The 24016-nt window shown below is 43.8% G+C and overlaps 4 pseudogenes; 1 reads left to right on the forward strand and 3 right to left on the reverse strand.

Moving 5' to 3' along the window:
• The first annotated feature begins 10549 nt into the window (after positions 1 to 10549).
• Positions 10550 to 11158, forward strand: LOC105481973 (transgelin-2 pseudogene; annotated as a pseudogene).
• A 6627-nt stretch (positions 11159 to 17785) lies between these two features.
• On the reverse strand, positions 17786 to 19072 carry LOC139355604 (heat shock cognate 71 kDa protein pseudogene; annotated as a pseudogene).
• LOC139355605 (heat shock cognate 71 kDa protein pseudogene) lies at positions 18330 to 20375 on the reverse strand (annotated as a pseudogene).
• A 93-nt stretch (positions 20376 to 20468) lies between these two features.
• LOC105481972 (heat shock cognate 71 kDa protein pseudogene) overlaps positions 20469 to 24016 on the reverse strand; it is a 54807-nt pseudogene continuing 51259 nt past the window's right edge.

Raw genomic sequence — 24016 nt, forward strand, 5'->3', positions numbered from 1 at the left:
TAAACGTAAATGTTTTATTTGTTGCAGGTGTTACTTTGCAAATACTTATTGAGTCAATAAACGTAAACGTTTTATTTGTTGCAGGTGTTACTTTGCAAATACTTATTGACAGGCCTTGGTTGGACGGTATAATTCTGGGGAGCAGGGGACTTATTTCTCCTTTCATTTATTAATTCACCAAATCTGAGCACCTCATGTTAGGCAGTGGATAGGCAATGATAACAAAAATGGTCCTGACCCCAACGTCAGGGAATCTGCAGCATATACTACAAAAAGTAGATTTTGGCTGAGCGCAGTGGCTCACGTCTGTAATCCCAGTACTTTGGGAGGCTGAGGCAGGCGGATCACTTGAGGCCAGGAGTTCGACACCAGCCTGGCCAACATGGTAAAACCCCATCTCTACTAAAAGTACAAACATTAGCCAGGCGTGGTAGTGCACACCTGTAATCCCAGCTACTCAGGGGGCCTGAGGCAGGAGAATTGCTTGAACCCAGGAGGCGGAGGCTGTAGTGAGCCAAGATGGCTCCACTGTACTCCAGCCTGGGTGACAGAGTTGAGACTTTGCCTCAAAAAAATAGATTTTCATACAAATGTTCATGGGAGGTGGGGTATGTTGAAGATAGAGTCTGGAAGCACTGTGGGAAGCATGAGATCTTAGCAAGAGCAATCACAGCTAACATTTGTTTTGCACTTCCTATGTGTCAGGCACTGTTACCTGAAAGCAACAGCACTGTGAGGTGGATGACACTACGATCCTCATTTACAGATGAGGAAAGGAGGCACAGGGAGGTTACACACCTCACCCAGGGTCACGCAAATAGTACCTGGCAGAAACAGGATGTGAACACAGGCAACTTGCCTCCAGAGCCACGCTCTTAGCATTCGGCTATAGAAGGTTTAAGAACCACCCCATCTCCCTCACCTTGCAGATGAAGATCACAACTTTTCTTTCTTCTATCTCCAGCATCCGACGCATGTATGTCAGCTGGGTTGAGCTGACACTCCAACCCTCTGCAGAGCTTACAAGCTCTGGTACTGCCTCCTCCAAGCTATTCAGTTACCCATGGCCTTGATATTTGTCATAATCACTAATATTAGTTCAGTAGTTAATCCGTTCACAAAGCATTCTCACATGCCTTACGTATTAGTCTGTTTTCACACTGCTAATAAAGACATACCCAAGACTGGGCAATTTACAAAAGCAAGAGGTTTAATGACTTACAGTTCCACATGGCTGGGGAAGCCTCAAAACCATGGCAGAAGGCAAGCAGAAGCAAGTCACATCTTATGTGGACGGCAGCAGCAAAGAAGTTGGTCAGGGAAACTCCCCCTTATAATACCATCAGATCTCGTGAGACTTATTTGCTTTCGCGAGAACAGCACGGGAAAGACCTACCCCCATGATTCAATTACCTCCCACCAGGTCCCTCCCACAACACGTGGGAGTTCAAGATGAGATCTGGGTGAGGATACAGCCAAACCATATCACCTTATCACACTTAATCTTCATAGTCATACTAATTGGTAGGTATCATGATGCCCATTTTACATGAGAAGAAATTGAGAGGATGGGAGAAGGACATTGCCAAGGATGTTGCTTTAGAAGGAGTGGGACCTGGCCGGGTGCAGTGGCTCACGCCTGTAATACCAGCACTTTGGGAGACCAAGGCAGTCAGATCGCCTGAGGTCAGGAGTTCAAGACCAGCCTGGCCAACATGGTGAAACCCCGTCTCTACTAAAAATACAAAAAATTAGCTGGGCGCTGTGGCGGGTGTCTGTAATCCCAGCTACTCGAGAGGCTGAAGCAGGAGAATTGCTTGAACCCCGGAGGCAGAGGTTGCAGTGAGCCAAGGTTGTGCCACTGCACTCCAGCATGGGCAACAACAGTGAGACTCCATCTCAAAAAAACAAAAACAAAAACAAAAACACAAAACAAAACAGAAGAAGAAGAAGGAGTGGGACCTTTGGAGTAGCCTCTTTGGGATTTCTGGTCACAGACTTGGACTTTACTAGCGCTGAAGTCTTGAGCAAGTTCCTGTGCCAGGGACAGATGGGCAATGCAGGGGTTTTTTCTGAAGCCCAGCCTTGTTACTTTAAGCAGGTTTCTCACCCTTGGCACTCCTGACATTTGTAGGGGGCTATCCTGTGTGCTGTAGGACATATATCAGCATCCCTGGCTTCTACCCACTAGATGCCAATAGCACCCCTCTTCCAGTTCTAACAACTAGAAATGTCTCCAGACATTGGCAAATGTCCCCTAAGGATAAAATTGCTCCTGATTGAGAATCACTGCCTTAAAGACAGGCCAGGGAGGCCAAGAGTCATTGAAGCTCCTCCCTGAGGATGTGGGCATATATCCAGATAGAGCCACTGCGTCTTCCCAGCCCTACAGCCGATCAAAGTCTTCCCGATCTGCCAGACAGGAATCTACACTTTGCATTTAGCAAGTGTCTTATTATTTAATACTATAATTTTTGTTTGTTTCGTTTTGTTTTTGAGACAGAGTCGTACTCTGTAGTCCAGGCAGGTGTGCAGTGGTATGATCTTGGCTCACTGCTATCTTTACCTTCAAGCGATTCTCGTGCCTCGGCCTCCCAAGTAGCTGGGATTACAGGTGTGTGCCACCATGCCCAGCTAATTTGTGTGTTTTTAGTAGAGATAGGGTTTTACCATGTTGGCCAGGCTGGTCTCAAACTCCTGACCTCAGGTGATCCGCCCACCTCGGCCTCCTAAAGTGCTGGGATTACAGGCATGAACCACCGCGCCTGATCTTAACATTAGAAATCTTTATACTGGGTTCTGCCACAGTTCACCTCACCACGTGTTGCCGGTATGCAGTGATGAGCCTTTCACTGTAGCTGGGAGCGAGGTGAGGGGCGGACCCAGGACGGAGTTTACAGAGCCAGGAACAGGCTAAAGGTCTGGCTGATCAGGTGGTTCCAGGGATCACCTGGCCGCATAGGCTGGTGGATTGGGCCCTAGCAAAGCCCTGTGTGCCTGCTTGAATATTTAATTTAGAGACCTGGGTTCTAGCCATATTTTAGCCATCTGGCTCTGGTATGGCCTTCATGAATCCTAGTTTGCTCCCCACTAACTTAGGGTCAACTGTACCTGCCTTGTTCAGCTGAGATGAAGCAGGCAGAGGCTCTTTTAAACTGTGTTGCATGTCAGCTATTAATACAAAAAGCATCTGCCCTTTTCCTACAGGCCCACTGACTGTTGCCAGAAACTGTACCATCAGGACATTTCCTGGGGGCTCAGGCATGGTCTGGAACTAATCTGAAATCTGTACTAGCTTCCTGGAGCTCTGGCCCAGCCTTTCTGAATTTGCTCCCATTCAGGCCTGCCTGTATCAGCTGGCTTGTCTACCTACCTACAGGTTTCCCAGGAACGAAGTCCATGTGAGCTGCAGACCATCTGGAAGAGGGCCAGTAAAATCTGGAACAAGGACTGGCTCCTGGAGTCTCCTGCCAGCCACAAACTGCCCTGGTGACTGGAAGACCGTAGGTAGCCCTTACCAGCTTTACTTTAAACAGCAGCTGGGGAAACTAAGGGAATGATGCTGTCCACTTGTGAATTAGCACACGTGGCATGGACTTTATAGTATTGCCTGTGGTTTCTGTAACACTGAATTAATGAGAAATAGTTTAGCTGGGTGCAGCAGCTCATGCCTATAATCCTAGCACTTTGGGAGGCCAAGGTAGATGGATCGCTTGAGCCCAGGAGTTCAAGATCAGCCTGGGCAACATGGTGAAACCCTGTCTCTAGGAAAAATACAAAAATTAGGCATGGTAGCCTGTGCCTGTAGTCCCATTTACCTAGGACGCTGAGGTGGGAGGATGTCTTGAGGTCGGGAGGTCAAGGCTGTAGTTAGCTGAGATCACACCACTGCACTCCAGCCTGGGCAACGGAGCAAGACCCTGTCTCAAAAAAATTTTTTTAAAAGGTAAGAAATGGTTTGAAATACACCTCTCTTCTTTCTATATTTTATATGGATGTTAAATTCCCACTTTAAATCTGTGTTTTTAGAAATAGTCAAAAAAAATCTGCCCTTTCTGATGAAGGTTCATATTTTTTAACATAGAAAACATCAACATTTCCTACATATACCATTTACAAATAGCTGGAGATGCCTCATTCAGTGTGCAAATTTCTGTTAAATTTTTGTTTGTTTTTTATGACTATTATTTTTTGTAAAGACAGGGTTTTGCCATGTTGCCCAGGCCAGTCTCAAATTCCTGAGCTCAAGCGATCTGCACACCTCGGCCTCCCAAAGTGCTGGGAATTTCTGTTACATTTTTAAAGTTAATTTTTAAATTTAATGTTTGCTTCTTTCCTATCTGCCACTGTGCACAGTATCACCAGAGTCAGAACCCTCTGTAGTTCAATATCTCCAGCGACAAAACCTGTCAACTCCAGTGGTTTTCAACAAAGTTTCTTCAAGGAAATTTCCTTCCAATTGTAGAAAAAATTTAAATTCTTGACATCAATGCTGAAAGGGGTAGACCAAGCAAGTGGAAAAAAGGCTATGGGGTGTGAAACTTCCCTGTGGACTTTCAAAATTGTTGATTAAAAAAAGAAGAAAAAAACCAACAAAACAAAAAAACAAGCAGAATTGGTTGAAATAGAAATTTTCTAAATTAAAAATTGACAAAGATATTAAAAGCACAAGTCAATTTTAAGCTAGTTTTGTTAAGAAGTTTTGACTTTTGTTGTTGTTGTAGTTGTAGATACAGGATCTCAATATGTTGCCTAGGCTGGGCTTAAACTTCTGGCCTCAAGTGGTCTTTTTGCTTTGACCTCCCAAATGCTGGGATTACAGGTATAAGCCACCATATCTGGCCTCACCTATTTGTTTAACCAAAATGTCTGCTTCCATGAACTACTTCTTGTTCTTCAAATAATACTTGGTCCATTTTCTGCTGCTGTAACAGAATACCACAGACTGGGTGGTTTACAAAGAACAAAAATTTATTTGGCTCATGTTTCTGGAGACTGGAAAGTCTAAAAGCATGGCACTGGCATCTGGTGAGGGCCATCCCATGGTGAAAAGCAGAAGGCAAAATTGAGCATGTGAGACAGAGAATAGGGGCCAAACTTATCTTTTTATCAGAAGTCTACTCCTGAGATAACTTACCCACTCCCATGATAACACCATTAATCCATTCATGATCTAATCACCCTGTAAAGGTGTCACCTCTAAATACTGTTACAATGGCAATTAATTTTCTCTTTTAAAAAAATAGAGACAGGTCTTGCTATACTACCCACACAGATCTCAAACTCCTGGGTTCAAGCAATCCTCCTGTCTCAGCTTCCAATGTGTTGAAATGACAGGAGTGAGCCACTGCGTCCAGCTGGCAATTAATTTTCAACATGAGTTTTGGCAGGGACATTCAAACCATAGCAAATACACAATTCATTGTTCATTCCATTTAATGCTTTACTCCCTAGTTATTTATTGATTCTCCTCAGGGTCCCTGGCAAACAGTGGAAAACTTCATCTTTGGCCTCCTTGACCTCTGCTAATTCATTCATTTAACAGACATTTGTTGAGAACCTGCTGTACCTCAGACAATATACAAGCAATGTGAATCCAGACCAGGAAGAGCTCATAATAAACGGTCATAATAAACCACAAATAGTACACAGGTAAGAGCTATGACTGATAATTACGTATGAAATATTGTGTGACTACAGCTGAGAAACCATAGAACTTCCAGTGACAGCATGAGCCAGCTTGGCTAATGAAGTGACAATTGAGGTATTTTAAAATCACTTTAGCCCATATCATATGGCTCACTCATCTTCTCCACTACATGCAAAAGAAAATAAAACCTATTGTGTTTTCCATTCAAATGAAAACAGGTTGAAGTTCTCTCCTGAGTTGTCATCTTTTTTCTACCTTGTTTTCCCAGAAGACTGTGATATGGTGAGAGGTCACAGAATTTGGAATCAAAATTAGAATTTTCTGCCACTTAATTGCTATGACCTTTGGACAAGTTACTTGACTTCTGTGGATCTTAGAGTCTTAGTCTGTTAAAACAGGAGTCCCCAATCCCTGGGCCGTGGACTGGTGCTGGTCCCCAACCCCTGGGCCATGGACTGGTGCCGGTCCATGGCCTGTTAAGAACTGGGCCACACAGCAAGAGGGAAGTGGCAAGCAAGAGAAGCTTCATCTGTATTTACAGCTGCTCCCCATGACATCACTGCCTGAGCTCCATCCACCTGTCAGATCAGTGGTGGCATTAGATTCTCATAGAAACATGAACCCTATTGTGAACTGCACATGGAAGGGATCTAGGTTATGCACCTCTTATGAGTATCTAATGCTGGATAATCTGTCACTGTCTCCCCTCATCCCCAGATGGGACTGTCTAGTTACAGGAAAGCAAGCTCAGGGCTCCCACTGATTCTACATTATGGTGAGTTGTATAATTATTATATGTTCCAAGGTAATAATATTATAAATAAAGTGCACAATAAATGTAATGCGGTTGAATCATCCTGAAACCATCCTTGCCACCCCCGGTCCATGGAAAAATTGTCTTCCATGAAATGGATCCCTGGTGCCAAAAATGTTGGCGACTGCTGGGTTAAAAGAGATGACAGATGCCGGGCACGGTGGCTCACACCTGTAATCCCAGCACTTTGGGAGGCCGAGGCGGGCAGATCACAAGGTTGGGAGATCGAGACCATCTTGGCTAACACGGTGAAACCCCATCTCTACTAAAAATACCAAAAAAAAAAAAAAAAAAAAAAAAAGCCAGGTGTGGTAGCGGGTGCCTGTAGTCCTAGCTACTCAGGAGGCTGAGGCCAGAGAATGGCGTGAACCTGGGAGGCGGAGCTTGCAGTGAGCCAAGATGGCGCCACTGCACTCCAGCCTGGGTGACAGAGCAAGAATGTGTCTCAAAAAAAAAAAAAAAAAAAAAGACAATAGGCTGGGTGTGGTGACTCACACCTGTAATCCCAGCACTTTGGGAGGCCAGGGCAGCGGGGATCACTTGAGGCCATGAGTTCGAGACCAGTCTGGCTGACATGGTGAAACCCTATCTCTACCAAAAATACAAAAATTAGCTGGGCGTGGTGGTGCACGCCTGTAATTCTAGCTACTCAGGAGGCTGAAGCAGGAGAATCACTTGAACCCAGGAGGTTATAGGTTGCAGTGAGCTGAGATCGTGTCACTGTACTCCAACCTGGGCAACAGAGCAAGACTTCGTCTAAAAAAAAAAAAAAAAGAAATAGCAACTATGTAGCAGGCTGCTGTCAGTATTAGCAATAATGTATACAAAATTATATACTGTTGTACTGATGGCTCCCATTGAATCAGACCTACTGATATTCCTGGTATTCATACCCTTGGGTAGCCTCCTCCCATATTGACTCTGGGCTTGGTCATATGACTTGTTGGCTAATGAGACATAACTGTGACCCAAGCAGAGGCTCAATAAATATTTGCACATTCAGCCTGACCAACACGGTGAAACCCCGTCTCTACTAAAAATGCAAAAATTAGCTGGGCATGGTGGCGGGTGCCTCAAGTCCCAGCTACTTGGGAGGCTGAGGCAGGAGAATCGCTTGAACCCAGGAGACAGAGGTTGCAGTGAGCCAAGATCGTGCCACTGCACTCCAGCCTGGGCGACAGAGCCAGACTCTGTCTCAAAAAAAGAAAAAAAAAAAATTGTGCACATTGAGGCTTACACTCTTGGAACTCAGATGCCATGTAAAGAAATTTGGGCTACCCTACGTAAAGAGAGAGGCCCCAATCTTCCAGCTGTCCTCACCAAGTGAGGCCCTCTGGGACCTTCCAGTTCCAGCCAACCCACCAGCTGAACACAGCTTCTTCAGTGAGCCCAGGAAAGCAAGCTCAGGGCTCCCACTGATTCTACATTATGGTGAGTTGAACCACGCAGCCAGACCACAAAATCATGAGAAATTACTGTTTCGTTTCAAGCCACTACATTTTAGCATGACTCGTTAAGCAAGAATATATAATGGATTTTATATATTATAAAAGTATTTTAAAAATACTTTTAAAAATACTCCCATATACCTACTATGAGCCGAACACTATGCTAGGCTTTAGGGAGACAGCAGTGAACAAGACCAACAAGGGCCTCCCTCTCATGGAGCTCACATTCTAGTGGGGAAGAAAGACCAGAAAAATCAAACGACTGTGCTTTGTTTTGTGTACTATAAAGGACAAGGTTTATGAGCTGAAGCAGAGAATAACAGGGAACAGCAGTTGCTTTTGATAAGGTAATCAGGGAAAACCTCTCTGAGACTAAATTCAAGCAGAAACTTACAACATGAGAAGAAAGCAGTCAGGCAAAGAGTAATAGACTAGGTCCTCAATAAATCACAGCTATAACTAGTAACATATAAAATTATTGATATTTATTATTTGTATACTTGGTACACAGAAGACATATATATATATATATATAATCTTCATCTATACATAAAATCCATATATCTATATACTTCATATATCTATATATATAGATATATATAGTTCCCTGCCCTTTCCCTTCCCCTGTGTCATCAGTCAGGGTCCAATTAGAAAAACAGAAATCACAGAAGGGATTGTATTATCCTGTTCTCACACTGCTATAAATAAATACCTGAGACTGGGTAATTTATAAAGGAAAGAGGTTTAGTTGACTCACCGTTCCACAGTGCTGGGGAGGCCTCAGGAAACTTACTATCATGGCGGAAGGCGAAGGGGAGGCAAGGACCTTCTTCACAGGGTGGCAGGAGAGAGAAGGGAGAGTGCAGGACAAAAACTGCCACTTTTGAAAACCATCAGATCTTATGGGACTCACTCACTGTCGCTAGAACAGCATAATCTAATCACTTCCCTTCCCCAACACGTGGGGATTACAGGGCCCTTCCTTGACGTGTGGGGATTACAATTTGAGATTTCGAGATGAGATTTGGGTAGGGACACAGATCCAAACCTTATCAGGGATTTAACATAGAGGATTTGTTTCAGGTGTCAGAAAGCTGAACGAGCAGAAAGCAATACTGAGGTATCCTAGAGGGCTACAGAGAGCAACTAATTCTTGTAGTGCTGGAATAACTAAAGGGAAGAGGTTGGGAGTCACCACTGCCTAGAAACTCGGAGGAGTGTCTATGAAGAGAAAGCATCACTCAGCTGCTATTGATATTTTTGAGAGGGCTCAATGAGGTTGGTTCTCAAGGAGCACCTAAAGTAGCTGGAAGCTGGAGCCAACTATTTGTAAAGTAAAGTGTTGTTTTAGGGGTAACACTGGCAGAAAGAGCAAGTTGGAAGAAAGTCCCTTCTTCTTTTCTGTTACCTTCCAATTTTCCTCTAGTGCCCACTATTGACAGAGCTTTGCAGAAATGCAGCTAGCAAAGAAATCTGTTAAAGGAACAGTGCAGCATCCCAGACACAGCATAAAAGAGAGGAGCATGCACAGGCAGATTTGGAGCTGAGAAACGGCAGGCAAAGGGCTAAGAATGTCCAGGTTACTTTTCCTAACTCCTGTTTTTCCAGCATCTGATCCAGTATACCATTTGTTCTGACTCTCTGTTGTTATTTTTAAGAAGGAATTTTTGTTTTAAAAAAGTTTCTGAATAAAACTGGTTTTGGCCAGGTGCAGTGGCTTACACCTGTAATCCCAGCACTTTTGGAGGCTGGGGCAGGTGGATCATTTGGTTCAGGAGTTCCAGACCACCCTGACCAACATGGTGATACCCCAACTCTATTAAAAATACCAAAAAAAAATTAGCTAGGCACAGTGGCGCATGCCTGTAATCCCAGCTACTTGGAAGGCTGAGGCAGGAGAATCGCTTGAACCCGGGAGGTGGAAGGTGCGGTGAGCCGAGATCGCACCACTGCGCTCCAGGCTCTGTCTCAAAAAAACAAACAAAACAAAACAAAAAAACCTATTTTATATATACTAATGTAATAAAATGACGATCAAGTATGTATTAGGTTGGTGCAAAAGTAATTGCAGTTTTTGCCATTGAAGGTAATGGCAAATATGCCCTTCATCAGAACACGATGGCAGGAACTTCTATCCTTGCCTGTCTCAGTAGAAATGAATGGGTGAGTGACTGGATGAATGCGACTTACAAGATCTGTCTTTCCAATGGCCGGGGGACATTTGGTCCCCACACTAAGGCTCTTGGACATCTGCACAGGACAGTCCTATTTTTGGTGTCCTTTCCTTTCTGAAAATAAAGTTATGCTTTGTAGAATGAAAAAAAAAAAAAGTGATGGCAAAAACCGCAATTACTTTTGCACCAACCTAATATATAAACTACCTACAGCAGCCACTAAAACCTAATCAAAGAGATATACTTAAAAACACTATAATTTAAAAAAAAAGGAAATCTGAAAAATGTTCAAATAACCCACAGGAAGACAGAAAAAAAAAAATCCATAAAGACAAAAGCAGGGGAGAACCAACAGAAAACAAAACAGGAGACGTACACCAATATATTAATAATATCATTAGCTGCTACAGCCCCTGCCTTGAGTGCATGGCACTCCAGCCTGCATGAATGCTCCCCACAGCTGCCACCACCCATTGGAATGGCCAACAGGGTACCTGCATGTGGCCTGAGCCAGGAGGTGCAGCAGAAAATTGAGAATCCATATGACGCAGACCTGGAGCAGATCAATGGATCACCACCCAGTGCCAAAAGCATGTGGGCTGGCCCCAGCCTGGATACGAGAACTTCCAGAATTTCCTCAAGGCGGGCACAGAGCTATGTCAGCTCATTAACGCACTGCGCCCCGAGGGGCAGGCCCCAGTAAAGAAGACCTGGGCCTCCACCATGGCCTTAAAGCAGATGGAGCAGATTATCTCAGTGCCTGCAAGCAGCTGAGCGCTACGGCATTAACACCACCGACGTCTTCCAAACTGTGCACCCCCGGGGAGGAAAGGACGTGCCCTGTGTACAGTAGATCCTGATGAACCTAGGTGGGCTGCCAGTAGCCCAGGACGATGGGCTGTTCTCTGGGGCTCCCATATGGTTCCCTAAGAAACCCAAGGAGAATCCTTGGAACTTCTCAGACAACCACCTACAAGAGGGCAGGAACATGATTGGGGTACAGATGGGCACCAACCGCGGGGTATCTCAGGCTGGCACGATCGGCTATGGGATGTCACGCTAGATCCTCTGATCTGAGGACTAAGCTCTGATTTTTTTTTTTTTAAATCTTGCCCAAATTCCTATCTGGGGAGTCATGCCCTACAAACCACAAATTCTCATCAGATGGGTTTCATTTAACCCTGTATATTGTGACTTACAATCTGACTCTGGAATAACATTACACGACAAGGAAGGAAATCAAAATATTTTACCCCAAGACATGTTTCTCTGCCATATCTTCATATGGCCCTGCAAAGCTGTCCTTTTGGGGGGAAATTTTGCATCTGTAAATAATCTCTATCAACATAGCTAGATCTTTTTTTTTTTTTTTTCCCCAGGCCCTCCCAATCCTAAAGAAATTGAAAGTTTTGCACCTTTTGTTTTTGAGATGGAGTCTCGCTCTGTCACCCAGGCTGGAGTGCAGTGGCATGATCTCAGGTCACTGCAACCTCTGCCTCCCAGGTTCAAGTGATTCTCCTGCCTCAGCCTCCCAAGTAGCTGGGATTACAGGCACGTGACATCATGCCTATGTCTCTGTATTTTTAGTAGAGATGGGGAAACTCAGTCTCAGGTAACCTCTGCCTCACAGGTTCAAGTGATTGTCACTTGATTCTTGTGCCTCAGTCACCCAAGTAGCTGGAATTACAGGTGCCCGCCACCATGCCAGGCTAGTTTTTGTATTTTTAGTAGAGACAGGGTTTCACCATGTTGGCCAGGTTGGTCTCGAACTCCTGACCTCAAGTGATCCGCCTGCCTCAGCCTCCCAAAGTGCTGGGATTACAGGCATCGGCCACTGCGCCAGGCCTGGCATCAGAGTTTTTAAGGACAACTTACCGGGAGCGGGGAAGCCAGTGAGCTGTGAGTGCCGATCGGTCCAGTCAGAGATGAAATCATAGGGAGTTGACGTTGTCATCTTGTGCTGAGTCAGTTCCTAGGTGGAGGTCACGAGATCGGATGAGCCAGTTTATGGATCTGGGTGGTGCCAGCTGATCCATCAAGTGCAGGGTCTGCAAAATATCTCAAGCACTGATTTTAGGAGCAGTTTAGGGAGGGTCAGACTCTTGTAGCCTCCAGCTGCAGGACTCCTAAACCATAATTTCTAATCTCGTGGCTAATTTGTTCGTCCTATAAAGGCAGTCTAGTCCCCAGGCAAGAAGGAGGTTTGTTTTGGGAAAAGGCTGTTATCATCTTTGTTTTAAGCTATAAACTAAGTTCCTCTCAAAGTTAGTTCAGCCTTGGCCCAGGAAGGAACAAGGACAGCTTAAAGGTAGAACCAGTATGGAGTCGGTTAGGTTAGATCTCTTTCACTGTCTCAGTTATAATTTTGCAAAGGCAGTTTTACTTCTCCCACAGCTGTGGCTACAGGGACTTAATTTATAGGGAGGGGCCTGTAGCAGCTGCTACCCCAGCCGCTGCTGCACCGTGCTCACCACACATCTAGGGTAGCCTTCCCTGGTAGAGGTCCTCCTGGCTTCTCATTTTCCATTCCCCTCACTGTGGCTAGGGAGTGGGGGTGACAGAACAGAGGAAGGAGGGCTGCCTACCGTGGTCTGGGGCTTGAGGAATAAAGAACCCCAGGCCAGGTGCAGTGGCTCACGCCTGTAATCCCAGCACTTTGGGAGGCTGAGGTGGGCGGATTACCTGAGGTCAGGAGTACAAGACCAGCCTGGTCAACATGGTGAAATCCCATCTCTACTAAAAAAATACAAACCTTAGCCAGGCATGGTAGCAGCGTCTGTAATCCCAGCTACTTGAGAGGCTGAGGCAAGACTGCAGCCTGGGCAACAAGAGTGAAACTCCACTCAAAAATACAAAAAATAAAAAATAAAGTGAGTCTCCCCTAGACAGCATATAGTTTGATCATGTGTTTTTTATCCTTCTCTCAATATTACCCTTTGATTGAAGTGTTTAATCAATTTATATTTAATGTAATTATTGTAGGATTTTTATCTGCCATTTTGCTATTTGTTTTCTATGTCTTATGGCATTTTATTGTTCCTCTATTCCTTTATTACTGCCCTCTTTTGTGTTAGATATTTTCTCATGTACCATTTTAATTCTCTTGTCATTTATTTTTTCTTTCCTTTTTTTTTTTTTTTTTGGACAGAGTCTTGCTCTGTCGCCCAGGCTGGAGTGCAAGATCACAATCTCGGCTTACCGCAACCTCTGCCTCAAGGTTCAAGTGATTCTCCTGCCTCAACCTCCTTAGTAGCTAGGATTACAGGCGTGTGCCACCAGGCCTGACTAATTTTTGTATTTTTGGGGTTTCCGTTTCACTATGGGGTTTCAGTTTCACTATGTTGGTCTCAAACTCCTGACCTCATGATCCACCCGCCTCAGCCTCCCACCTTTCTTTTTTTCTAGAGATGGGATCTTGCTATGTTGCCCAGGTTAAACTTGAACTCCTGGGCGCAAACAATCCTCCCACCTCAGCCTTCCAAGTAGCTGGGACTATAAGTGTTTTTTCACCACACTCAGCTCTTATCATTTCTCTTACTATATTTTCTATTTATGTTCTCTGTTGCCCTTGTGATTACAGTTAACATCTTAAGTTATAACCATCTACTTTAAATTAATACCAACTTAATTTCAATAATATACAAGAGCTTTGTTCCTATATAGTTCTATTACTTCACCACTAGTTTGTGTTATTACAGTCATACAAAATAAGCCCAATACAGTTTTATAATTATTGCTTATTCAGTTATCTTTTAAATCAGGTAGAAGGAAAGACTTATACACACACAAAAATCATTTATGTCTTTTACATTTACCTATATAGGAGGTACCATTACTAGTGCTTTATTCCTTTGTGTGGGTCAGAATTACCGTCTATTTCCTTTTATTTGTTCAAGGTCTCAGTCACCCAGGCTGGAGTGCAGTGGTGTAATCATAGTTCACTGCAACTTCAAACTCTAGTGCTCAAGTGATCACCCTGCCTCATCTTTCCAAAGTGTTGAGATTACGGGCATGAGCCTCCATGCCTGACCCACAGTTTTCTGTGTTTAACCAGTGAATGTCTTTATTTCTCCTTCACCTTTAAAGGATAGCTTTACTGGATATAGAATTTTTGACTGACAGTACTTTTTAATTTTGGCACTTCATATGTCACCCCAGTGACTTCTGATCTCCATGATTTCTGATGAGAGATTCTCTGTTAATCTTATTGAGGCCTTACTGTATGTGACAAGGCACTTCTCTCTTGCTGCTTTCAAGATTCTTTGTCCTTGCCTTCAGCAGTTGGATTAGGATGTTTTTAGGTGTTGATCTCTTTGAGTTTATCTTACTTGGAGTTTGGTGAGGTTCTGGATGTGTATATTAACGTTTTTTATCAAATTTGTGAAGTTGTAGGTCATTATTATTTGACATATGAATTATGCCCCATTCTCTCTCTCCTCTCTTCTGGGACTCCCATTATATATAGGCTGATATGCTTGATGGTGGCTCAAGGATCTGAGTCTCTTGTTTATTTTTATCCATTTATTTTCCTTCTATTCCTCAGATTGGATGATCTCAGTTGACCTGTCTTCAAGTTTGCTGTTGTACCCCTCTAATGAATTTTTTATTTCAGGTTTTGTACTTTTCAACTTCAGAATTTCTATCTGGTTCTTTTTTTTAATATAATTTCTATATGATAATTGATGTATATATGGTGCACATTGTTCTTATGCTTTCCTTTAGTTCTTTAAACATATTAGTTCTTTGAACATATTTTTAACAGCTGATTTAAAGTCTTTGTCTAGTAAGTGTAATGTCTGGGGTCCCTAAAGGACACCGAAAGTTTACTGGCACCATATGACCTTTTTTGACCTAGTCTTTTATTTTGTTTAGGTAGTCACACAAGTCCACCCAATTTCAAGTGGGGAGTGGCAAGGCTCTGGAAGAGTAGATGGGACCAGAAATGCTTGTGTGACCATTTGTGGAAAATATAATCTGCCACATTTACTGTTTTGGAAAATCAAGTCACTAATGGCAGCGCTGCTTATAGTAGTCAAGTCACCAGTTCAATACACTTGTCTCAGCCTGCATTAGTACCATAAAGCACACATATGAAGATTTTTTTTTTTTTTTTTTTTTTTTTTTGGAGACAGAGTTTCACTCCTATTGCCCAGGCTGGAGTAAAATGGTGCAATCTCAGCTCACTGCAACCTCCCCCTCCTGGGTTCAAGTGATTCTCCTGCCTCAGCCTCCCAAGTCGCTGGGATTACAGATGACCACCATCACGCCCAGCTAATTTTTGTTATTTTTAGTAGAGATGGGATTTTGCCATGTTGGCCAGGCCGGTCTCAAATTCCTGACCTCAGGTGATCCACCCGCCTCGGCCTCCCAAAGTGCTGGGATTACAGGCTTGAGCCACTGCGCCCAGCTGAAGATGATTTTTAAGATGTGAGCCTTAAGCTACTTCTTGGGTCTTCTGGAGTTGTAGTGGCCAAACATTTTTATATTAAAGTACCTTTCATAAATTAGCTTTATTTTATTTATCTTTTATATAACAATTATGACATTACATTTATTTTCTGCATTAAATAATCATTAAATTTTATAATTTTTTATTGAAGTATAACATATATGCTGAAGTACCCAAATCTTCAGTGTATAGCTCAATAAATTTTTTCAAAGTAATAGTACTTATTTATTATCTCACAGTTTCTATTGGTCAGGAATTCAAGAGCAGCTGAGTTGGTGGTTCTGGCTCAGAGTCGCTCATTAGGTTGGAGTCGTACGTCGGCTGGGACTGCAGTTATCTGCAGGCCTCACTGGGGCTGGAGGATTCACTTTCAGCGTGGTTCACATGGCTGGCAAGTTGGTGCTGGCTGGTGGTTGGGGGCCTCAGATCCTTTCTCCATGGGGCTCTCCCTGGGTTTCTCTGAGTGTCCTGACAATATGGTGGATAGATTCCCACAGAGCAAATAATCCCAGGTACCAAGGTGGAATTGGCAATACCATTTATGATCTAGCCTTCAAAGCCACATGCCATCATTTCTACCATATTTTATTGGCCACACAGAGCCAACTCTGATTCACTGTGGGAGGGGACTACACAAGGGCATGAATACCAGGAGGCTGGGATTACTGGGGGACGGCTACTACATTGCCCCATAGATGGATTCTGTTCTGGATTCCATAGGCACATCAGTGTCTTGCATCGCCTTCTTTTTTTTTTTTTTTGAGATGGAGTTTCACTCTTGTTGCCCAGGCTAGAGTGCAATGGTGCGGTCTTGGTTCATGTGAATCACTTCTTAACTTCCTGTGTTTTGAATGTTGCATTTGTATTTTCCAACAATCACCCTTGGCTCCTCAAGGCTGTGCCCTCCTTAGTATCTTTGAGTCCTGAGAACACTGTTTGTTACTAGCCAAGCAATAATTCCCATTGCCAAAGCTCCAAGGCTCAGCTGCCTGTTTGTCTGGAGGTTTTCAAATAGACAAGGACGTGTTAATGACCTAGTACGTTATCTGTTAAGTTTTGGCAGGCAGCATGGAAATGTGACTTTTTAAATACGAAAAATAAAATTGTAATTGTATTCTTTTTATTTATTTATTTATTTATTTATTTATTTATTTTGAGACGGAGTCTCGCTCTGTCGCCCAGGCTGGAGTGCAGTGGCCGGATCTCAGCTCACTGCAAGCTCCGCCTCCTGGGTCTATGCCATTCTCCTGCCTCAGCCTCCCGAGTAGCTGGGACTACAGGCGCCCGCCACCTCGCCCGGCTAGTTTTTTGTATTTTTTCAGTAGAGACGGGGTTTCACCGTGTTAGCCAGGATGGTCTCGATCTCCTGACCTTGTGATCCGCCCATCTCGGCCTCCCAAAGTGCTGGTATTACAGGTTTGAGCCACCGCACCCGGCTGTAATTGTATTCTTAAACAACCACAATTACTTACTAATGGTATGTGTGCCTGCTGGGCAGTGCACAGTTCCTCAAACCATGGAATCAAATTAGACATTGCCATTCATATTTCCTGTTCCACATCGATATTTACACACTACTTGCTTTTTTTAATAACGGGAAATATTTTTAATTTAAAAAATTTTAAATTAAACATTTTTAAATAAAAGGAAACAGTGATGAACACTTTGTTTTCTATTTTGCACCATCACTAACAATATTCCAAAGAATGTCTCATACAAATATCCTTGTTCATATGTGGGAGTGTTTCACAATAGCTTATTAGAACTGGAATTTCTGGCTCATAGAACATTTGCATTTCCAATCTTACTAGGTAATTCTGAGTTGTTCTCCATAGTAATTTACTCATTTATGCTCCTCAAATGTTTAAGAATTTCCCTTTTCTCCATTCCTGCCAAGTTGAGTATTATTAAACTTCTCCATGTCTGCCAATCTGATGGGTGTGAATTGCATCTCATTTTTTAAAAAATTAGGGTAAAATACAGGTAACATAACATTTACCTGCATCTCATTTTTTCCAATCTTAAACACAGTTTTATTTAAGACATTGCATTTTCCACTTACAATACAGTGCTTTTAAAGTGCAATGTTATTTCCTTCCCTTGTGCACGTGTTCCATATTTAAGTATTGAGAATGCCCAGTAATTTACTATAGCAGCTGAACTTTAAAGCTGCCATAGAATTTGCTACAAATTTAAGTCCTTCCATGTTTTCACTGTGTTGAACGATGCTACATCTTTTCTTGGGTTGGCTTAATTAACCTTGTCAATGGTGGGCCCTGAGGAAGCACCAGCAGAGGGAGGAGCTCCCCCACCAGGGAATCCCGCAGGCATTCCTCCTGGTGTGCCTCTTGCACTCTGGAACAGCTTGGTAATGATGGGGTTGCAGACTGTCTCCAGCTTTTTCTGCTGATGTTCAAATTCTTACTTCACTGCAGTCTGACTCTGTTGATAATGTCATTACATTTGTCAAGAATCTTCTGTTTGTCTGCACGGTTAATCTTGCCTCGAAGAGTAACGATGCTTCAACAGTGCTTTCATGTTGAATGCATCAACAGTGCTTTCATGTTGAATGCATGGGACTCAAGTGAATTCTTGGATGGCACCTTGTCCCTCTGCTTCTTATCTTCAGCTTTGCACTTCTCAGCTTCCTGGACCACAACTCAGTATCTTCGTTGTCCAAATGGCTTTTGTCATTAGTGACAGTAATCTTGTTCTCTTTTTCTGTACTCTTGTCCACAGCAGAGACATTGAGGATGCCATCGGCATCAGTGTCAAAAGTGACTTCGATCTGAGGAACAGTGGAGTGCAGGAAGTAGGCCTGTGAGTTCAAACTTGCCAATCCATAGAGACAGAAAGTAGACTGATGTTCTCTAGAGGGAGGAATAGGTGAATGCAGAACGACGGCTAGTGGATATGGAATTTCTTTTCAGGTTGATCAAACTATTATAATATTTTTGTGGTGGGTGGTTGTTTGTTTTTGAGACAGAGTTTTGCTCTTGTTGCCCAGGCTGGAGTGCAGTGGCATGATCTCGGCTCACTGAAACCTCTGTTTCTGCCTCCCACGTTCAAGCAATTCTCCTGCATCAGCCTCCCGAGTAGCTGGAACTACAGTTGCCCACCACCATGCCTGGCTGATTTTCATATTTTTGATAGACACAGGGTTTCACCATGATGACCAGGCTGGTCTTGAACTCCTGATCTGAAGTGATCCGCTGGCCTTAGCCTCCCAAAGTGCTGGGATTACAGGTATGAGCCACCACGCCCAGCCAAACTATTATAATATTAGAAAACAGTGATAGTTGTGTATCACTGCATATATACCAAAACATGTCAAATTGTATACTTTAAAAGAATGACGTTTATTGTATTTACGAATATCTCAATAAATTTGTGATAAAATAAGATGAAAATGCATCTCAAAATTCTTCCCCTTATGTTTCTTTTACATATCACACTTAGAAATGGAAATTTCCAGTAAAAAAACCCATCTAGAGACCTTGTGATGTGGTTTGGATGTTTTCTATCTCTAAACGTCATGTTGAAATTTGATTCCCAGAGGTGAAGCTGGGACCTGGTGGGAGGTGATTTGGTCATGAGGGTGGATCCCTCATGAATGACTTAGCACCATTCCCTTGGCGATGAGTGAGTTCTTGCTCAGTTAGTTGATGTGAGATCTGGTTGTTTAAAAGAGTCTGGGATCCTCCTCTTCACTCTATGGCCATGTGATACACTGCTCCCCTTCAACTTCCACCATGATTGTAAGCTCCCTAAGGCTCATGCCATAAACGAGATGTTTGCACCACGCTTCCTGTACAGCCTGCAGAACCATGAGCCAAAATAAACATCTTTTCTTCATTAAAAAAAAATTTAAAAAGCCCCAAAACTTGCCAAACAGGCTGTAATCCTTGGTCATGGAATGCTCATCTTTATAAACCTGAATAAGCACACCAGGCTGGTTGTAAGCAGTGAAATTCTGTGTCTGCTTGGTAAAAATGGTAGCATTACACTTAATGAGGACAGTTGTGACTCCGTCAGCAGTTTCAATACCAAGGGAAAGAGGAGTGACATCCAACAGAAGCAAATCTGGAACATCTTCAGACTTGTCTCCAGGTAGGGGGCTGCCTGGACAGCTGTGCCATAAGCAACAGCTTCATCAGGGTTGATGCTCCCATTCAGTTCTTTTCCATTGAAGAAGTCTTGGAGAAGCTTCTGAAGGTTAGGGATATGAGTAGAACCACCAACCAGGACAATATCATGAATCTGTGACTTGTTGAGTTTGGTGTCTCAAAGGGCTTTCTCTACGGGGTCCACGGTGCCATGGAACAAATCAGTCCTTCAGGTCAATTCTTCAAATCAGGCATTGGTAATGGAGGTATAGAAGTCGATTGCTTCATAGACAGAATCAATCTCGATACTGGCCTGGGTGCTGGAAGAGAGAGTTATACTTACCACAGTCACAAACCATACGAAAGTGTGAGATAGCTCTTTTGTTCTCACTGACATCCTTCTTTTTTATTTATTTATTTTAAAAAAAAATTTTTTTTTTTTTTGAGACGGAGTCTTGCTCTGTTTCCCAGCCTGGAGTACAGTGGTGTGATCTCGGTTCACTGCAAGCTCCGCCTCCTGGGTTCAAGCGATTCTCTTGCCTCAGCCTCCCGAGTAGCTGGGACTACAGGCGCATGCCACCACACCTGGCTAATTTTTGTATTTTTAGTAGAGATGGGGTTTCACCATGTTGGTCAGGCTGGTCTCAAACCCCTGACCTCGTGATCTGCCCGCCTCGGCCTCCCAAAGTGCTGGGATTACAGGTGGGAGCCACGACGCTCAGCCTCACTGACATCCTTCTTATGCTTGCCCTTGAACTCAGCAATAAGATGGTTGACTATTAGGTTGTCAAAGTCTTCTCCACCCAAGTGAGTTCTCCAGGTGTAAATTTTTTTTTTTTTTTTTTGAGATGGAGTCTTATTCTGTAGCCCAGGCTGGAGTGCAGTGGCATGACCTTGGCTCACTGCAAACTCCGCCTCCTGGGTTCAAGTGATTCTCCTGTCTCAGCCTACCAAGTAGCTGGGATTACAGGTGCACACCACCACACCTGGCTAATTTTTGTATTTTAGTAGAGATGGGGTTTCACCACTTTGGCCAGGCTGGTCTTGAACTCCTGACCTCAAGTGATCTGCCCACCTCGGCCTCCCAAAGTGCCAGGATTATAGGCATGAGCCACCATGCCTGGCATTCCAGCTGTAGATTTGACTTCAAAGATCCCATTCTCAATAGTGAGGACTGACACATCAAAAGTGCCACCTCCCAATCAGAATTATGCTGATTCAAAGATCAGCATAATTATTTCAGCTCCAACCTTTTCTGTCTAAGCCATAAGCAATAGCACCTGCAGTTGTCTCATCGATAATTCTAAGTACATTGAGACCAGCAATAGTTCCAGCATCTTTGGTAGCCTGACGCTGAGAGTTGTTAAAGTCAGCTGGCACTGTGACCATAGCATTGGTAACTGTTTTCCCAAGATCAGCTTCTGCAATGTCCTTCATCTTTGTCAGAACCACAGAGGACATCTCTGGGTAGAAGCTTTTTGTCTCTCCCCTGTATCCTCCTTGGATCTTGGGCGTGCCAGCATCACTCACCACCATGAAGGGCCAATGCTTTACATCACACTGGACAACAGCATCATGAGATCTGCATCCAATCAGACATTTGGCACTGAACACTGTGTTGCTGGGGTCCACTGCAACTTGATTCTTTGTGGTATCACCAACCAATCATTTGGTGTCTGTAAAGGCAACATAGCTTGGAGTAGTTCAGCTTCCCTGATCATTGGCAATTGCCTCTACTTTTCCGTGTTGGAAAACACCCACACAAAAGTAGGTGGTGCCAAGATCAGTACCAACTGTAGGTCCCTTAGACATGGTTGCTGGTGTGTAGGTCCAGCTCGGACAGCGAAAAAAGACACAGGAACCCCAAGATATGCAGGCACGTTCCATGAGCTGCATCTTTTTTTCTTTTTTCTTTTTTTGAGACGGAGCTTCACTCTTGTTGCCTAGACTGGAGTGCACTGTCGCTATCTTGGCTCACTGCAACTTCCGCCTCCCGGGTTCAAGTGATTCTCCTGGCTTAGCCTCCTAAGTAGCTGGGATTACAGGCACCCACCACCACGCCCAGGTAATTTTTTGTATTTTTAGTAGGAATGGGGTTTCACCATGTTGATAGGCTGGTCTCGAAATCCTGACCTTAAGTGATCTACCTGCCTCAGCCTCCCAAAATGTGAGCTGCCACACCCGGCCACATCTCATTTTTAATTCAGATTAAAAATTTTTTAATTAATTCAAATTAAAAATTTTCTGGAGATAATTGTAGATTCATATACAGCTGTAAAAACAAATACAGAGAGATCCCTTGTTCAAGCATTTTTTTTAGAGAGATGAGGGTCTTACTATGTTGCCCAGGCTGGACTTGGCAATAAAAAATAAAATAAAATTTATATATCACTGATGATTAATAAACACAGTGTATTTATCACATTTGTATACTATAAAAGTATATTTATATATTTAGGGGAGTTGGGGCTGATGAGACTGAGAACCGCTGTGTCTAGTTAGACTTCCTTAGGCTGGTAGGTTGGAGGCATCAGGAAATGTGTTTTTCATCCTTTGCTTATTTCCATTGTCTGTCCCAGTCTGTAGTCTCAGGCATTGTGCCTAGGGAGGCATTACATAAAAATGGAATGATTATGCTGCTTATTTGTTTATTTATTTATTTTGAGACAGAGTCTCACTCTATCGACCAGGCTGGAGTGCAGTGGCATGATCTCACCTCACTGCAACCTCCGTCCCCCAGGCTCAAGCCATTCTCTCACCTCAGCCTCCCAGGCATGTACCATCATGCCCAGCTAATTTTTATATTTTTAGTAAAGACGGGGTTTTACCATGTTGTCCAGGCTGGTGTCGAACTCCTGACCTTAAGTGATCTGCCTGCCTCGGCTTCCCAAAGTGCTAGGATTACAGGCGTGAGCCACTGCGCCCAGCCAAATTGCCTTGTTTGAAAGTAATTGATGATAGTCTTAGAATTCGCCCAGCCCCACCCCTCGATGTGCTTTTTTTTTTTTTTTTTTTTTTTTTTGGAGACAGCATCTCGCTCTGTTGTCCAGATTGGAGAGTGCAGTGGCGTGACCTCAGCTCACTGCAACCTCCGCCTCCCAGGCTCAAGCGATCCTTCTGCCTCAGACTCCCAAGTTGCTGGGATGACAGGCACCTGCCACCACGCCCAGCTACTTTTTGTATTTTTAGTAGAGATAGGGTTTTACCATGTTTGCCATGCTGGACTTGAACCCCGACCTCAAATGATCCACTCTCCTTGGCCTCCCAACGTGCTGGGATTACAAGCGTGAACCACTGCGCCTGGCCTTGATGTCCTATTTCTTATTTATGTCCCCTTTTCTGTTTTTACTGGGAAAGGAGTAAGACAAACAGCATGGATTACCAAGAGGACGTCATCCTTGACCACCATGCAACAGGTAGACACCACAAGAACCCAGAGAGCAGGAAGTACAGGCAGACTGTGGCTGAGGACCACGTCAGGAATTCTCTGTCTTGTGGTTCACCAGTGGCTGGTTCCTGTTGGTTACAGGAAGAAGAAGGGACTAAGAGTATCTGAGTATATGATATGCAATTTTATGCACAGGGAACTCTGTTGGGCACATTGTGTAGATATCATTTAATCTTCACAACAACCTCGTGAAACAGGTGTTACAATTCCCTTTCTCTAGATTAAAAGGGCGGGGCAAGGCACCCTGTCTCTACTAAAAATACGAAAATTAGCCACAGGAGGCGGTCAGGTAGGGAAGAGGACAGAGTGAGAAAAAAGAGTGCATCTAGTACCTTCCGGCCAACCATTATTTGAATAACTGAGCAGAAGAGGAAGGCTCTGCAGAGGTATGAGAAAGAGGCCAGGTCCACCGGAAGCCAAGGCATGGCAGCTAACATGATTCATCACTGCTGACAGGGAAAGAAGAGGATGGAAACACGTCTGCTGACATTAGCAACAGGAGCGTCTTGGGTGATGACGCTGATTGGGGTGAAGAATGAACAGGAAATGAGGCCATGGGACAGTGGGTATGGACCATTCTTTGGAGAAGTTTACTTGCAAAGGGGATACGAGTGGAGATGACGTGTTAAGGCTGTGTTTGTGTGTTGTTTTGTTCTTACTGAACATGACTTGTGCATATTATGGAATCAGTAGAAAAGATCTGAAAGAGCTGGAGATTGAGACAGGAGAATGAAGGGATGATAGACAGTTCCATGTTCCTACCAAGGACTCTTGGCCAAGATGCAAGGCAAGAATGAGAGCCTCACCTTTGATGGGAGAAACAGCAACCCCTGCTATAACAAGAGGCAAGGAGAGGAAAAAGTGAGCCTTTCAGTTGGTGTTGGGAGGAAGAGGCAACTATTGGCTTAAACACTTCAATTTTTCTGA

The sequence above is a fragment of the Macaca nemestrina genome, chromosome 8 (genome assembly GCF_043159975.1).
Source record: "Macaca nemestrina isolate mMacNem1 chromosome 8, mMacNem.hap1, whole genome shotgun sequence".
Classification (NCBI taxonomy): domain Eukaryota; kingdom Metazoa; phylum Chordata; class Mammalia; order Primates; family Cercopithecidae; genus Macaca; species Macaca nemestrina.